The 19,613-nt window shown below is 36.3% G+C and overlaps 1 long non-coding RNA gene across 1 annotated transcript in view; it reads left to right on the top strand.

Annotated features, from left to right (window-relative positions):
* Window positions 1-5,899: 5,899 nt before the first annotated feature.
* The window catches only part of LOC308419139, a 94,231-nt gene continuing 80,517 nt past the window's right edge, over window positions 5,900-19,613 (top strand). The window contains exons 1-3 of the long non-coding RNA XR_013974978.1: window positions 5,900-6,191; window positions 6,997-7,107; window positions 8,802-8,898. This is a non-coding gene — a long non-coding RNA (uncharacterized lncRNA). The remainder of the gene's footprint in view (window positions 6,192-6,996; window positions 7,108-8,801; window positions 8,899-19,613) is intronic.

Raw genomic sequence — 19,613 nt, 5'->3', positions numbered from 1 at the left:
GTGGAGATGAAACCATAGCCTGGCAAATACTCTGTGAAGTTCATGCGGAGGCTTGTAGTACTACTTTGACCAATGGCTCTATAAAAATTTATCTTTGTTGCTGGAGATATTACTCAGTGACATAAAACTTATAGCTTTGGAAATGTCTCTCTAAATATATGGTAAATATATATATATATATATATATATATATATATATATATATATATATATATATGGAACTAATATATATGTATAAATGTAATGTATATATATATATGTTAACTATAAATGGGAAGTTAAGTGTACATATATTATATAATAAGTTATATGTAACATATATATTACTTCATACTCAAATTCATATATATATATATATATATATATATATATATATATATATATATACACTTCCATGATTTCTTTGAGAATTTGATACATGATTACTGTATTCAAGAAATTTTTCATAATTTGTTCATTTAGGTCTAATTCCACTCCTGTCTACTCAGTTTATTCTCAATGCGGTTTTCTTGTCAAAGTGATTATCATCATTATTATTTATATAAATAAACGTATATAGAACTACTTGCTGCTGTGTATATTAGGTGTTGAACATATTTACGCTGTATGTTTGGTATTACACAGCTTGTCAGGGAGTATACTGCAAGTAAAGGTTACTTTTATCTGTATTAGCAAGATTGATTGCCTTTATCTTTACAGCTACAAAGAGAAACTATGTCTATGATATTTTCCATCAGAATGGGCATGCCAACTTGTGTTGGTGTGGGGAAAACCGTCTTTCTATATGTTTGTTGTTAGATTTTGTTTTTCTGGAACTCTCTTATTCTGTATAGAAGACATTTTCTAACAACAGACATCTCTTCTTCTGAATCATTTAAATTTCCTTCTGTTTTTATTCAATGCTTTCTGGGTTAATTAAATAATTATTATTTTAGATACATAAAAACACTATGGTAAGTTGTTCTTTGCATTTTGATTAGTTGTGCAGTACTATAATGGTCTCTGGCTGGTGCAGGATGAAGTTACCTTCCTGCTTCCTAATATATATATATATATATATATATATATATATATATATATATATATATATATATAAATGTGTGTGTGTGTGTGTGTGTGTGTGTGTGTGTGTGTGGTTACAAATCATACTGCTTCAGGAAACTGGCAGAGGTAAGTTCTCCTTCTGTGTTCATTACCCTTGCAGCTGCAGGTTGTGGTTTGGGTTATATCATAAACATGATTTTTTGATGATGAAATCAGTCTCAATAAATCACCAGAAACATCATAAACCCTTCATGTGTGGCTTCATAATGTAAAGCCACTAAAACATAATAAAAATTAAGATTTTAGAAATGATGACAATATATATACAGAGGAAAAAAAGAAAGCATCTTAAATAAGTGGTGCTGGTGTCAATATAAATCTGTATGTAGAAAAAATGAAAATAGATACTTATATGTCACCCTGAACAAAGATCAACTAGAATTGCACCAAGAAACTCAAAATAAAACTATGTACATTGAATCTAATAGAAGATAAATTGGGAAAGAGCCTCAAACTCATTGGCGAAGGGGTAAGTTTTCTAAACAGAACTATATTGGCTCAGGCTCTAAGATCAAGAATTGATTTTGTGCACACATTGAGAGACCTATTGATCCAGTTGCATTTGTAGCTGAAGATAGCAGTGTCTGTCATCAATGTGAGAAGACGCTTTTGATCCATGAAGGGCATGTTTATTCAATGTAGGAGAATGCCAGGGCAATGGCATAGAGATTAGGTGGTGATTAGAAGGAAGTGCACCTTTGTGAAGGCAAATGGAGGAGGAGGGTCGATAGGAGCAGAGCAGGGGAAAGGGATAGCATATCAAATGTAAATACAGAGTATCTAATTAAAAAAGAAAAAAGAATAAAGAATTTATAAGTGAGATCTCATGAAACTGGAAAGATTCTGTAAGGTAAAAGACAGAGTTAACTGGACAAATAAGCAACCTATAGGCTGGTAAAAAATGTTCACTAACCCCACTTCTGCTAGAGGGCTAATATCCAAAATATATAAAAAATTAAAAAAAGTTAATCAAGAAGAAACCAAACAACCCAATAAAATATGGGGTATAGACATAAACAGAGAATTCACAAAGGATGAATCTTGAATGGGTGAGAAGCACTTACAGAAAGCTTCAAAGTCGTTAGTCATCATGGGAATGCAAATGAAAACAACCCTGAGATTCCACCTTACACATATAAGAATGAGAGAGATTAAAAACAAAACAAAAACAAAACAACAACATAAAAACAGGTTTCAGCACATGTTGGTAAGTATCTAGAGAAAAAGGAGCACTGCTGGTAGAATTGCATGATGAACTGGTAAGGCCATCCTGGAAGTCAATCTGGAGGTTCTTCAAAAAATTCACAATAGTTTTTCCTAAATACCCAAATACCACTCTTGGGCATGGGCCCAAAAGACACTCCACCATTAAAAAGAGGCACATGTTCCACTATGTTTATAGCAGCCTTATTTGTGATAGCCAGAAGCTAGAAACAACCCTGATGTATCACAACAGAAAAAGGGATACAGAAAATGAATTTTTTACACAATAGAATACTACTCAGCTACTAATCCCATGTTTTTCAGGCAAAAGAATGAAATTAGTAAATATCATCCTGAGGGAGGTAACTCAGGCCCTAAAGGACATGCATGATACTTACTCACTAATAGTTGGATGTTAACAAAAAAAGTACAGAAAACCCATGATACAATCCACAGAATTTACATGGTTAATAAGCTTAAGATCCCAAGTGAGGAAGCCTCAATCTTACTTGAGAAGAAGAAAGTAATCACAGGGTGGAAGGAGGGAAGAAAAGATTGAATTAAAAAGGGATAGGAAAAAAAAGAAGGGGAACATTATCAAGTATTGGGGGACAGGACTGAAGTTCTGAGGGCCAGCAGAAATAATTGAAACAGACATCCTCAGCAAGTAGGAGATGCTTTAAAATGTACAAGAGACCTGCGAGGTGACTCTCAGGACTCAAAAAAGGGACTTCAGATAAAATGGTCTCCAGTGGGGAGATGTAATTTTCACAGTCCACCTCCAGTAGAAAATGGGTTATAAAGTGAAGGGATGAGATAGCAATTCCATAGTCAAAAACTCTGACCCAGAATTGTTTCTGCCTAAAAGAATCATGGGGACAAAAGTAGAGAAGAACCTGAGGGAAAGGAGTTACTGTGATAATCCAAAATTCAGAAACAGCTGAAAGGGAGGTTTCAATGTTTGACACTTATACTGACCCTATGTTGTGCGAATAAACAGTAACCTATCACGACTGTCCACGAAAGAAGCTCAAAGTGTCAGATGCAGATATTTATACCCAACTAATTGACAGAAGCCGTTGACCCCTGTGGTTGAATTAGCAAAAGCTGGAAGAAGCTGAGGATAAGAGCAACCCTATAAGAAGGTCATCAGTTTCAACTCATCTGGACCGCTGAAGTCTCTTAGACACTGAGACACTAACCAGGCAGCATACACAAGCTGATATGAGGCCTCCATGGGCACATATACAGCAGGGGATTGCCTGCTGTGGACTCAGTGTGAGAAGATGCACCTAACCCTCAAGAGACTTGAGACCCTAAGGAATGGGGAGAGCTGATATTGTGGAAGTGGGAGTTGGGCGGTTAGGGACATCGACTTGAAAATGGAGGGTAGTGGTGTGGGATGAGGCACAATCAAAGGAATGACCAAAAGGGGGAATATGACTGGATTATAAAATGAAAATAGAATAAAGAATAAAACAATGATGTCACAATATAAAGTTAATAAAATTATGAAGTTTGTGCTAATATTTTGCAGTACTGTTATATCTATTGTTTACATGAACATTTCCATGTACTGAAGACTTCAATAAATACCAACCTAGATGTTATTGTTCTACCAGAACAATTCCTATCATTAAAGATTCTCATTCTATTTTTTAGTGTGAATGTTATTTTTTTACTTTTTTCTGGTTTATTTTATGTATTTAAAATTTGAATGTTATCCCCCACCCTCATCTCCCTCCCTCTGATTATTTGAAGATGCTCTCACTCCCAACAACCCACTTCAACCTCAATGCCCTGAAAAAACAAGCCTTCACAGCAACAAGGACATCTCTTCATACTGATGCCAGACAGTACCATAATCTGCTACATATGAAGCTGGAGCCAATGGATGCACCAGTACTTCTTGGAAGAGGAAAGAAAACATGAGAGAAAATACATGCACAAAGAGACTGAAGAAAATATCATCCAGCAACTGCTCTAGCTATGGATCCATCCCATATGCAGCCATCAAACCCAGCCCCTATTGCTGATGCCAAGAAGTACTGATGACAGGACTCTGATGTGGATGTTTTCTGAGAAATTTTTCCAGAGCCATACTGATACAGATGATGATGCTGGCAGCAAACTATCAGACTGAGCACAGGGACCCCAATGAAAGACTTAGAGAAAGAACTGAAGGAAATTATGGTGTTTGCAACCTATAGTAAGAACAACAATATCAACCAACCAGACCTTGCAGAGCTCCCAGCGACTAAAGATGCAACTTCTAAAAGGATCCAGAGATAGTGGACACCTCCAGAAAATTTTACTCAATGGTTATTCTAGTTCTGAAATCTTTCACTTTACAGCAGGTTTTGATTTTTATTCTAGTTCTGAAATCTCTAACTTTATAGCAGGTTTTGATTTTCATTTTCAAGTTTGATATATTTTTTCATTATTGGTCGCTAATCTACTCTTAAATCACATATCCATATACAGGTAACCAGACGCAACCAGAGGCAACCAGAGGCAACCAGAGGTAATATCAATTTTATTACAGGATTATAGCCAAGTCGACCCCTGAGTGGTTTCATGCCCTAGCAAGGAGAGGACTATAAGCTGTTCCTCAGAGGAAGAGGAATGCTCATAAAAGCTCCAGGCAAGAGAACCAAATGAAACCTAGCTATCCATAGCAGGGACTTGCTAGGGTCCCACATACTCCTCATGGATTATCACCTGTTCCTATTTGTGTTTCAGGATTTAGCTCCTCCAGCTGAAGCCACTGTTCCTGCCTTAAGATCCACCATCCTTGTCACAGTCTTGGATCATGAATCATTTTTGAGGAAACTGATTTACTTCAGGAACTAGTGTCTAACAAAACCAGGGTTGTGTTACTCTTTGTACTCCTTCAGGGGACACACTGTGAAGAATTTCTGTGTTGGGCATAGCCCTTTCTTGGCTCCCGAAAATGCTCAGACATTTTGGGATGTATTATTTGTAGAAAATAATTGTTACTCATAGCCCTCTCTGACGATGCAAGTATCACAGAGAAATTGCATTTATTCTTATCCCATTGAAATAAGCATTTCAGAGGTTCAATCTTTAAATCCTGTTTATATAGTCAGATTTAAATTATTATTGCACTCTGACACAGAATATTTCTTAGTGTTTCTTTTTTGACTTCCCATTACTTCCTGTGAGGTCAGGTGAGATAAAAACCATTTGTTAAACTGTATTATGATGCATGATTGATATTATGTACTCTTATCAAAAGAAATTTAAATATCAGATTTTACTGACAAATTTCTCTTTATCGATATGAACTCTTCACCTATCAGTTCTCTGTGACAACATTCATACATATTTTGCAAGTACACTCCTTTGAGTTGCTCCTTACAATAAAAAGCAGTTTCCAAGAGCACATATCATGCCATTTCTGTCAGCCTTTCTTGCCTTAAGTTAACTTGATTCCTTTTAAGTTTACCTTATTTTGGAGCATCTGAGTGTAAGAATTTAAGGTCTTATCTGTAGGCTAAACTGGATAAGGTAGAGACAATGCAACAAATTCAAGAGATAATACAAGTATTGTATCACATAGTAATATCGCAGGAATGTTTGTATAGAACGCTCAGAATGATATACTGATAACAGTCTGGTTCAGTTGAGGGTCTGATGGTATATGGATAGATAAAGAGCTGAAAGTGAGATAATAAAGAGTGAGGAGAGAGATATAGGGGATGGATGGTGATATTCCTTAGTGTTCACAGCATTCCTCAAAGGCTTCTATTTCATACTAGGTTTGGCAGAAGAAAATGTTAGGTGTCATAAAAACCTGGGACCAATATGTAACTGATGTGTGTATTAATGTATCATAGTGAACAGGACCCTCAGTATTGAAGGTACCTTTACATGCTCTCCTCATTCTCTCTAACCTCTTGCTATTATTTTTTCTTCCCTCACTTTCGGACAAATTTTTTTAAAAATTACACCATGAAAACTTTTAAAAATAGTAAGTTACATTTAATATAGTAAGTTCAATTATGATAAAACCCCCTTGGTTTTAATGATGCATCTATAAATTCAAACTGGCCATAGTGATATTATAACTGAAAAGTAGGTTGGTTTCCAGCATAAACTTCCAAACCAGGATGTACTATGTGAGTGAGCTTAGTACATGAAATTAAACTGATTTACCATTCCAATAACGGAGGAATTTACCTATATGATAGTCACCAGTATTGATTGAAATTAATGCTTATTATTCTAACACTCTATCTCAAGAAATATGGAACTAGTTAAAATACTGGTATCTGAAGGAAAGATTTGATAAACATATTATTAGCAAAATATACAGTAGTCTAAAAACAGAAGAAATTTAATTAAAAATCAGATATCATTATCTTTGCTGCATAACAAGGTTTAAGCATTTATTTGGGTTTTCAATCTGTTTTTGTATAAAGTATAATGAAACATTTCCTATTTTAATGTATTTTATTATAGCTAGTGACATGCCCTTTCAGGTATTCATTTTGCTAGCTATCTTAACAACTTGCCTTGCTTCATTTACATAATTTATATCAGTTACTGTTTAGTTTAATTCTGTAACATATTTATGCATATTACTTTTGTGTTTGTAAAGTATACATAGGTTACTATTATCCAAATACATTTTTTTTAACACATGTCCATGTACTTCTGATGCAGAGTCTTACTGTGCTGTTCACTGGATTCTCAAAGTCATCACTGAAACCATGCCTCCTCTCAGCTTCATGAGAAATTCACAGTACAGATGCAAACTACCACATGCAGTTAATGGTATTGTAAAACAATTTTATTTTCACTACTGAGTTTTGATTGCTTGTGTAGAAATTTCCATAAGAAATGTGTGTCTTCTCAATACTTCAAACCTGGTATTATTTTTGACCAACTTTTCAAAACTCCTTCATTTGCGTTAAGCATCAGATAGTTAACAAGCAAGAATGTCTGGTATTTATATTCCACAAGGAATTTCCCAAGGAAGCCTTCTAGGACAATGTCAAATATAGGTGGCCACAATGATTATCCTTGTGTTGATTTTAAAAGTGTAGATATAGTAAAGCATATGAAGTCTTTGCATGAGGTATTTTCATGTAGCAGTATGGAATTTCATTTTAAAATTAATATGTTCTTCTTTAAACCGTCATGGTAGCTATGGATTCTCAATGATATTTTTTTGGATATTGATATGACTGTTTACATTTTTAATTCCTTGTTTAATATAGTAATTTATTCTATATATAAAATATTCATCATATAAGGTAAACTAATCCTGAGTATTTGGATAGCATTTGCTTCACCGTAGTATGAAGAAATTCTCCTTTATATATTTGTAGTTTGCTGTAACTTTTTAAACAATATTTGCTTACATTCTTCCATCTTTTTATCATCTCTCAAATTTTTCTTATCTACCTACTAAAATTTATGCTTAGATGTTATCTCCACTCTTGCACTCTCTCTTTCATTTCTGCCACTTTCTCCCTAAAACAATAAAAACAACAACCATATAGATGACAATCAAACCAGACAAACACTACCACAAGAAAAATTAAGAAACAAAAAGAAAACAAAAGTTAAAAAAAAAACATAGAAGACAGACACAAACAACCAAAACCCACTAACTAAACAAAAAACAAAACAAAACAACAACAATTGAAGGCTGACATTTGTGTTACCTACACATCAGTCCTGCTCTCTGATGTGGTCAATACAACCTGTGGCATTCAACTATCAAAACAAAACAAAACAAAAACATAGTTTTCCTATTTATCCTTTATACCAAGCAGAGATCAATTGCAAGTAAGTTTTAGGTTAAGCTTTATATATTTCATTTTTTATGTTCTCAGTGCTGAGATCCTTGTGTGATTTGAACCTTTTTTAAAATCTTGCATGCATTACCATATTCTCTCAGTTCCTATGTATACCAATATAGTCTTATCCAGATAATACTGTTGCCTTGAAGTCATCCACAATCTCTGTCTTTGATACATTCTTTCTAAATATTTTTCAACATATATCTAGGATAGATAAGGTAAGTGTTTTCATGAAGACATCCTATTTAGAATGGAGTATTACATACAATGTTGGATAGTCTCTATGAATTTTCTACCTAAGCATGTATTTACAATTCCCCATCTAGTGCAAGGTCATCTTTGATGATACAAAATTTTCAGATCAATGTGTACAGAATTATGTCATTTAGGCTCATTTTATTTATTTTTCCATTTAGCAGAATAAGAAAATTATGGTTTTGCATAGGCTTGTGATGTAACTAGTCTCAGATTATTGTACACTTTTAGAGTGTGAGTTATAAATTAAAGCTTGTTGAGTTAATCTGAAATATAACAAAAAGGAGTTTGTTAATCTGATTATATTTATGCAGGTATGGCAAAATTATATATTAATAACTCCTAAATATCATATTTTAAAAAGATTTACATTAATGTTATTGAAACTTTCTTTTTTTTCTCCAGTAGCACATAGTTAAACTTCCAGCCTAATTAAACATAGTCAGTAGCAGTGAAACTTCTAATTGAGTACCAGCTGGATTCCTCCTGTTTGATGACACAAGTGAGTAATATCTTCAGCAGTTGCAAATTTCCTTCAGATGGCAAATACTTAAGCATAATTTTGGTAATTATATGGAATGCATAAGAGGAGTACTATAAGACCCCTGCAGCTAATGACTCAACAAAATAATTGCTGGCACCAGCGATAAGAATATCTACAATCTAATTTCATACTTTGGGAGTTATAGTAGTGATAGCAATATTTCTCCAAATACAATGTGATTCCAATTCAATAATTTTCACACACACACACACACACACACACACACACACACACACACACATATATATATATATATATATACATATACATATATATGATTTATTGTGTTTATAAATATAAATGTATATATATATATGTGTATAAATATATATTTAAGCTTCTTGGATATACTTGGAATTTTATATATGTGTATTAAATTTACATTGTTTTCCTTTTTTCTCCTACACTTTGCCAATAGAATTTGTGTTCCATTAAATATCATATGATTAGGACTTAATCATTATTGATTCTCATTTATAAAAATATACTTAACTACTTCACAATAATGTTCTTACCTGCGTTTACCTTGTATGGTATCAGTGTTTTTGTCCCTAATTGTCCCTCTCTTTGCATCTATCAGTTTCCTGGAATGTTTTAGCTAAGTGTAGGGTCTTCAGAGATGTCTTCCATTTCCCTTTGCATTAAAATTTCTGATCTTTTTATCTAAAAAAAGGTTTTGAGATTTTACATGTATAACTTTTCTATTCTTTACAAAAGATACTTTTCACAGTTGACAACCTATTCCTTTGGATCTTATATTTTGTTTTCCTGCTTTGTGCATTTTTTTCTGAGTCTTGAAATAACAGCAAATTTTATGCATTCATTGCATGGAGTAAGTCACAGCACTTTCTGTGGTTTTTTGCACTTTAAACAATTGTAGAATTTTGTAATGGTCTCTGTAACACAAAATAAAGCTTTTGCTGAGGGTGATAGTTATTTTTTTTCTGTAAGTATTAGGATGATTATTGAGATCATAGCTTAGAAACTGAGTGGTTTCAGAAAATTTTCATATAAAGATTGTTGCTCCGGGTTAATTATCTTACCTGCTTGTATAGCAGACCAGTTTTCCTGGTTTACGTATAAATTCTTTTTGAAGCCAGGTATAGGTCTGCATTACCCAGCAAAGATACAGTGAAAATCTCATATTAGGCTTTGAGACCAGGCTTCTACTACCCTTCTAAGTACTAACATGTGGCAAATTATAACTGCTTCTTTTGTGATTATTTTTAATTTTTATTGGTTATTTTATTTATATTTTAAATATTATCCTCTTTGCACTCTCAAGTCCCCTATCTGACCCCAGTGCTTCTATGAGGGTGTCTCCCCAACCTCATCTACCTTACTTCCCCAGCATTCCATTATGATGGGTCATCAAACCTTGATAAGGTCAACCTCTCCTACATATGCAGCTGGAGCAATGGGCCCCCCCATTTTTTGGTTGGTGATTTAGTCCCTGGGAGTTTTGGAGGGTTTGGTTGGTTGATATTGTTGTTTTTCCTATGGGGTTGCAAACCCTTTCAGCTCCTTCATTTCTTCCCCTGACTCCTCCAGTGGAGTCTCTATGCTTAGTCTGATTGTTGGTAACATCCACACCTATATTTGTCAAGCTCTGGCAGAGCATCTCAAATAACAGTTATATCAGGCTCATTTGAGCAAACACTTCTTCATATCAGCAATAGTTACTGGGTTTAGAGGCCATATGGGAATGATATGTGATGAATCCTAAGGTGGGGAAGTCTCTTGATGTTCTGATCTTCAGTCTCTGCTTCATGAATTGTGACTGTATTTCCTTTAGACAGGAAAAATTCTGGGTTAAATTTTTTGAGAAATGTAAGTGGCACCAGCCATCAACCAGGGGCCATGCCTAACCTCTATATAAAAGGATGCTAAAATAATAGAGTTTACATTAAAGTTGGCAGTACTGTTACCTGCAGTGTTTACGTTAACATAACTAAAAAACCATGGTCATCAGGAGTGAAAACTAACAATAGGAATGACATAAAGTACTCTGTATCTCAGTGTATCTTTACTATTTAAGGGATTATTGAATGAGGCCTATTGAAAATAAAAACAAACTGTGGTGAGAATTTGAATAAAATTCTCAGATGTAATATACCTCAGCATACTATCTGTTGCTCTTATGGTATTGTGTGTTTTTTGGGTCACAGAAGAACAGCACACAAACCTACTCATTTTCTGAGACTTTAGTTGAGTATTCAGAAAACAAAAGTTTAAATGGGAGAAATACAGAGGACAGAATCAGAGCTAGAAGGAAAGTAGAAAAGAAGTTTATCTAGAATGAGCATCAATGTGGTCTTTGGGTTACATTCATTAAGTTAAGTTAAATTTCGTTTTTATTGTTATAATATGCATAACTAATTAATAGACAGCCACTTTATTTCATACATATATATGCATGAAAAAATATATATGCATATATATGCATACAAAATTAGTTCATTACTCTGATAATATTTATGCCAGTATGTCAAAAGTTTATATCAATAACTCCTAAATATTATATTTTGAAAGGATTTCCCTTAGAGATATTTAAATTACTAGTACATAGTACACTAGTCCGGAATTTAATGCTAGAGTACATATATTAAAAGCAGTTATAGTGTTATAAGCATGCATTATGAGGAAGACTGGCGACAGTAAATTCTCTGAATTTTACTGGACAGATTTTCTTACATGTTCAGTAAATTCCATACCAGTGAGGATGACTATGTCATTCAGCCAGTGGTAATATGGTCTGCATCCAAACAGTATTGGATGAGTATTTAAGGATACTTGCACTCCCAACTTCCCAATAACTGAGATCATGCATATACTATTTATATAATACCCCTCAGGCCAAACCCTTAGTATACCCAGAGGCAGGATTCATGAATGACCACACTCATCAGAGTCATTTAGATGCAGATAATGCATTATTTCAGAATGTCCAAGTACACATATGTGAAGTAAGTGATCTCACTTTTCATTAATAGAGAGAAATTAAATAGTGGTAGTAGTGAGTGGAGAATTATAGAGGACAGGAATCAGTAACAAATACAAATACACAAGATGCACAGGAACAAGAGTTAAATCCCATCTCCTTATACATAAGTCTGAGATAAAAACTAGAAGGTAATATGTTAAAAAAAAAACCTTCTCAATCCTCCCTTGGAGATTGTATTTAAGAGGCTTTATATCCCTAAGAAGTCTAAAAATGAGCCATTTGCAAACATTTCAGTGACACTTAAATATGAGCCATAAGCTACCAATCTGTCAATTCAGTCATCCAAATAGAATCAATCATGAACATTTACCAATCACCTTTAATAATACCATTCTGTTGAGTTTATTCACAAATCCTAGACTAAAATATTATTTTGTTTGTAGGATTATATCAGTTGATGAAGTTACAGAAATGATTAGCCTGTGTATTTAACATAAGAATCAATTACTCTTTTCCCGGGAGTGAAAATTCTTCCAAGTTAGTTCTTTTAAAAAAATGTCCTGTGGTTTTTAAGAACATTTACTTCGTTCTCCACACTCATGTAAAACACTGGGATGTCTATATCTTTCTCAATTTTCTTTTCCATAAATACCTTTTGGTCTTATCTCTACTTCTCTGTCCCTCTGTCTCACTGTCTCTCTGTCTCTAACTTCATCCCTCTCTCTCTGTCTCTGTGTTTGTCTCTCTCTCCTTTGCTCTCTGGCTATGTATTTTAGAAGAGAATGCTATGAAGAAAGATACCTGTTTCTACATCATGATTGCAATGAACAGATAGAGTTAACAGTCCTGATAAAAATGCATTTACTCACAGTAATTTTATTGTTCATCTGAAAAGATAATTAGAAATAAATAAATGAACAAATAAGTATTATATGTTTTTATGACAATTATTACTAAAGGTTTTAAATATTGATGTTTGTAATTTATTCATTTTATCTAGCATATGAATATCTAGAGTGCAAATAGTACTTTTGAACTTTATATAAAGTTTCAGATAATTATAATTATATTATTTTCCCTTTCCTTTTCTCCAAACAAACTCTCCTATATACTAATTCTTCAATTTTTAATTTATTTCTCCTATATAGTAATTATTTATTTTCAAATTAATATCTACTTCTTAAACTGTTATTATATGCATTTATGTACAGGCCCATGTGTGTATCTGTGTGTGTGTTCCCCCAGTCACATCCTCCCTTCCTCTCCCCTTGCTTCCATGAAGGTGCTCCTGCTCCCAACTACCCTCTCCCACCTCAGGAGCATGGGGTTCCACTACCCTGGAAAAATGAGCCTTCACAGGAACAAAGACATCTCTTTGAAATGATGCCAGACAACGCCATCCTCTGCTACATATGCAACTGGAGACATGGGTCTCTCTATGTTTGCTCATTGGTTGGTGTTTGAGTCTCTGGATATTCTGGAGGATTTGGTTGGGAATAACAATATTATTAACCAACCAGTCTCCACTGCTGCAAAAGTGTGTATCATTAAGGCTTGAGTTCTGCACTGTCGAAATTGTATACGACACATGCACCAGAATGCCAGGGCTAATCCAGCTAGTCCAGCCCATTCTTTCAGCTTTGAGGCAACAGTGGTGATCCAAGCAGCCAATCCTAGCTGAGGGGGGCCTGTACACGCCAGGGAACAAAGCACAGCATTCTAGTTTCCCATTATAAATGATAAACACAAAAGGAGGCCACATGCAAACAGGTGTAGTCTTAAAGGTAACATCCTGTCCTCAAGAACACTGAGAAACAGAGGTCTCAAATCCCACAGACCCATTCCAATGAAAGCTTGAATTTCCCACCCATCAACATACTCAAAGCAGAAAAATCTGTACAACTACCATTCACACCACACAGCAACCATACATTAAAAGGATTCCTGGCAGTGGCCTGAGCAGGATTTTGATATGTCCAATTATATCGTGAAAATGATCCATTATGACTGGTACTAATACAGGAATAAAATGTAAAATACTTCTTCACAGCCCAGGCCACCTTCCTGGCTTGGCACTCTGTCCAAGGTGGAACGCAATCACGGGAGCCCTTGTAAAAGGGAGCCCATCTAGGCTGAGAAGGTATATTATCATTGTCTTTAGGAATCATGGCAGGCCACACCCCTTGAATCCAAGTGGCATTGGCTTTGGTAGAACCATAAATGGGTAAATCAAATCAGGCTGCAGACTGATTATACAATTGAATGCAATCACTATTCTGAGAAATATTGGTAATCATCTGAAAACATAATAATCCTTTAAGGGAGAATATTGCATCCCAAAGGGTGCAATATCCTCATCACAGGGTAAGAAAGGCAATTGCAAGGAGGATTAGATGCAGAGAATTGTTCTGAGTTCATGAGAGGTAAAGGCTTAGAGAAAACTGGTAGGAGACCCCATCGCAGATCCTCAGTTTTCACCACCAGGAGCATCAGTAGCATCAGGATAATCAGGCTCATCCACAGGCTTGATGCTCCGCTCATCCTGGACCACTCTGGTCAACCTCTCTGGGACCCACAGTGGCCATCGATGTTCCTGAGGAAACACACAAACAGACCCTCTTGCAAAACCAGCACCAGATCAGGAACCTGCCATTTTCTAGTCAGGACATCTTTCCACATAACCAGCCCTTTAAGAGAAACATCAGGATTAGCATGACACTCAGCAGTGACCCACCCATGCTTGTCTTAATTTTAAAAACTTAAGGTAAAAAGAGCAATATCAGTCTCTAGGGGAAGAACCTGAGGAGGAAATTCTCTCCTATTGTTTAACTAGTCACTCCTTGAGTGTGTGGTGAGCACACTCAGTGATTCCTTGTCCTTGAGGATTATAGGGAAATCCATGAGTTACTCAAATGCCCATCATTTTGCAGAAGGGCACAAAAGAAGCAGAAGTATAGGCAGGCCTATTATATGTTTTTAATTCTTTGGGCTGCCCCCAGGTGCTCTATGCTTCAAACCAATGTGCAATTACATGGCATGCCTTTTTCCCTGTATGTAGAGATGCAAAAATAATCCCAGAGGTTGTATCAACAGAAACATGGAGATACTTTAGTTTTCCAAATTCAGGAAAATAAGTGACATCCATTTGCCAGAGGTATAGAGGGCACAACCCACGTGGGTTAACCCCAAACCCAATCTGGGGTAGCATAGTGGCACACTTCTGACACCCTTTCACAATAGCCTGTGCCTCGTCGCACATAATCTTAAAGCATGAGGACAGGGTCTTGGAATTAAGATGGAACTGTGAGTGAGATTCTTGAGCCAATGAAATAGGTGATGTATCAAAAAAAAAAAAAAAAAAAAAAAAATCAAGCAAGCCCTGGTGGCTTTATCTGCAATATCACTTCCCTCCACTAGGGGACCAGGTAAATTAGTATGGGCACAGATATGCTGTACAAAAAAGGGCAACATTCTTTTCAAAATCAAGTCACGCAAGGTGACAACAACATGTCCAATAGTAGATGTTGAATTGATTTTACCCACTACTTCCAAGTAGAGCAACATGTTAACAACATACTGGCTATCAGAAATCAAAAGAATCTGGAAATAACTCAAATGCCTTAATCACAATGTGCAATTCAATAACTTTGGGTGATGCAGGTGGAAATTGTATGGTAACTGGTGAGGACCCTGCCACCACATATGCTCCTTTTCCTGTCTTGGAACCATCTGTAAAGATAAGCGGGGGCACCTGGCAAAACATCCTTTGAAGTGATGTTAGGGAAAACTACAGGATGAGTGGTAATCAAGTGTAGGATAGGATGCTTAGGGAAATGATTATCAAAGTTACCCTGAAAACTACACTCAAAATTTCCCAATCAGCTATTGAGGCTGATAAATCTTCCAACTGTTTTGTATTATAGGGAGCTATTAAATCCTTAGGTGGGATGCCAAAGCACTGTACGCATTGTTAGATGCCAAGAAAAGCCAATTGAGCCACTGAGGTGGGATAATGAACAAGTGTCTTGGCCGGGGAAATCTTTGGATGTATCCATAGCAAGGTGGCTCACTGCAATAAGACTCCCGTGGGTTGGGCTTCTGTTGGTAAGATGCACAGCACGATAGGCTGCAACTCATTTTGGCACCTTAAGGCTACTACTTGAATTCCTTTTTCCACCAGCTGTAAGGCTGTTGGGCAGGATCAGTGAGTTACCTGGGAGAATTTAAATCAGAATCACCTGACAGAATATCATACAATGGCTTCAATTGCTTATTTGTTAAAGATAAATAGGATCAAATCCACTGAATATCTCCCAGGAGTTTTTGAAAATCATTTAATGTAATCAACTTGTCAGTATGGATATGAATATTTGTGGGGCTACAAAATCTGCAAAAGGCTCAGTGGGCCCTTGGAGGATCTTGGTCAAGTTCTCACTCGCCTCCCTTCTATTGGGTAGAGATATTCATGCCCTGATTCCTATAATGCTAATCTACTAATACACCTGGACTGGATAATTTATCTGTGCTGCTGCAAACCTCCTTTGTCCCATTATCATGTCCTGATCCCAGGCGGGCTGACAATTGTGAGTGTTAAAAATGGCCTGCTCTGTGGAAAACTCAATATAGTATGCCTTCCAATCTAAATATTGACCAGAGGTCAGGCAAGCACGAACTAAATTTTGCCAATCACTAGAAGTCATGCTATATTGGTGTAGGTGTTTTAATTGTGCCACAACATGCACAGCACTAACTCCATAGGTGCACACTCCCTCAGCTAGCCTCTGAATGATTTCCCAGTCTAGCAACTCATGATAACGTTTACACTGCGCATCCTGAAATACAGGAAAGCACTGGGCTCATAGCTCTCTCCAAGTTTCAGGATATAGATTACACCCTTCCGCTCTGCCTCAGGCATAAGGAGGCAGAATTGGCAGACCCTGAGATGATGGTTAAACCCGTACTTTCACTTTCTCCAAACTGTTGGCCTTGCTCTCCAGATCATCTTCTGACATTTCTCTCTCACTAGACACTACTCTTACCTCTGAATTCTGGGAGCGCTTCTCCCTAACCTGATTCAGAGCCTCATTTCCCTTCTCCAACTCCACACTACAGCATTCCTCATCTTCTATACAGTTTTTCAACAATATCCATACTGGCAGTACTCTTTTAGCTAATACCCCTTGCTCTTTGGCAAACCACAAATCCTTTCCTAATTTTTTTTTCAAACTAGATATTGTGAGATGTCCAGATACTGGGAACCAGGGAGCTACCTGGTCCAGTGCTTTTAAAAGAAATTCTCTACAGTCTCTTTTCTTAGCTCAATTCCTTTCACTTTCAGCAAGTCCTTCAGAGCTTGGTGAATTGTCTGAACTGATATCGTGTTTCCCATAATGCCAGGTGCAACTTGTCCCTGTACCTGGAACTTTATCATCTCAAACTGAGAACCTTCCTCATCCCCTTTACCGGGAAGCTTTATAGTCTCAAACCGAGAACCTTGATTGTCCCACTTACCTGGGAGCTTACCTACTAGTAACCCTGACCTCGATGAGTTCTGAATGCTGAAGGGGAGGTTCCCCATACGGGCCACCACTTGTCCCTACGGTCTCTGACCAGCAGAAAAGGAATGACGATGCAGCATTCTTCTCAAAGCGGTTTATTCAGGCACCTTACAGCATGCAAGTTAAAATCTTTTGTCTCCCCTTCTCTCTCTCCCTCTCTCTCTCTCTCTCCTCTTTCTGCCCCCAAGCACAATCCCTTTTATCCTCTCTCAACTCCACCTCCTCAGTCCATGTTTCATGGCTGTAGTTCATAGGTCTTTGTCATCTGGCCTGATCCCATATCATGGGTGTGCCTGTGCAGCTCATACAGTGGGAGTGACTAATCTCAGGGGCAGGAGGAAGTCAGGTGCTAGTCACAAGACTTGACCAGAGTCCCAAGTGCCATCTTGGGACTGCCGCCATACCCTCTCTCCATAAATAATATACAAGTAAAATTGTTGTTTTTTGGTTGTGCAGTTATTTTAGTATAAAGATTATATGTAATTTGTAAAAAAGCACATAGAAAAAAGCAATCCAGAGAATATTAAAATAACTTTAAATAGAATATATGAATTAATTCTTTTTGCATTCACTTTTTATAATGCTCCCATTTACTCAGTATTGTCTCAGATTTTGGTATAAAGTGGTCATGGAGGTATGTAATATCAACAGAGGCACATTTTACTTGGTATGTATATAAAGAAAATGTTGTGTGTACCAGAGTGACTATGTCAGCATCCACACCATGTATGTGAGGACATAAAGGCAAAAATATGAAGCCATCTGCATACAGTGTTGTTCATCTGTTCTTCATGAAAGTCATTTTAGGGTCTTGACATAAAGAAACTGACATGTGTTATTGTTAAAACTCCAACATATTGGCCTAGGCCTAGAGGTATAGACAATTGATCAGGGTAGAAACCTTATACGAAGAATTTATTTTCATAAATTTACAAGTGTGAGCCTAGATAAGACTCCTAATAATAGAGGTTAAGAAGCATGAACTGGCCATGTTGTGTATCCAGGTAAGGGTTTCAGTGGAAAGTCTGGAACACCAATTCAGGTGCAAAAAAAAATTAACTTAAAATGTGTTCTGCATACAAAATTTTCTGAGTTAATGTTGGCACAAAACTTTTGGGCATGGCCCATCAATAAATTGCCCAACTATAGACCTATGATGTATGGAGTACCCCAGCCTTATCACTCTGTGGATGAATAGGGACTAGAGGCTGGATAGCTCAGAGACCTAAAATTGAATCAAACATGAATCTATTGTAAACCTCAATAAAATGAGATGTAGTGATAGTTTGCTATACTAATAGACAGGGGATCCATGTAATTATTATCAGAATGGATTTGTCCAGTAGCTAATGGAATCATTTTTAGGGACCCACAGCCAAACATTAGGATAAAAATGTGGGGGATTCTGAAGAAGGACTGAGGAGAAAGTAAAGAAGGATTTAGACGTGTTAAGATATCATAATAAAATCAACAGAATCAACGAATCTGTGCCCATAGTTGTACTCATGTTGTACTTTTTTTGTTTGTTTGTTTGTTTGTTTTCTTTTACCAGTACCCCACATCTTGGTTAGGGTTTTACTACTGAGAACAAACACCATGACCATGGTAAGTCTTATTAAAGACCACATTTAATTGGGGGCTATCTTGCAGGTTCAGGAATTTAGTCCATCCAAGTAGCAACATGGCATCATTCAGGAAGGCATGGTACAGGAGGAACTGAGTAAATTTTTATTTGAAGGCTGCTAGCAGAATATTGACCTCCTGGCAGGTTGGATGAGTGACTTAAGCTCACACTCACAGTGACATACATACTTCAACAAGGCCATACCCGCTAATAGTATCACTCTCTGGGCCACACATATTTAAACCACCATACTCTATTCCTTGCCAACCCACCATAAGCTTAGTCAAACACAGGAGTCTCTAGGGCCACCCCGACCATAGCATTATACAAAATACATTTCTGAGATTTATTCAGTCATTTAGCTGTAATCCCCTCAAAATAAAAATTTTAAAAGTGTACCACATACATCGAATATAGAATTTACATTTCTTTTCCAAGCATTATAGTGAGGAAACACTGGGCCTAAGAAAAACAAAATCCAGCTGGTCCAGCTCCCAAATCTGTATCTCTGTATCTGATGTCAAAGCACTCTTCCAAACTCTTTTCA

The sequence above is a fragment of the Micromys minutus genome (genome assembly GCF_963924665.1).
Source record: "Micromys minutus genome assembly, chromosome: 3".
Lineage (NCBI taxonomy): Eukaryota > Metazoa > Chordata > Mammalia > Rodentia > Muridae > Micromys > Micromys minutus.
This window is presented reverse-complemented; position numbering and strand designations above follow the sequence as displayed.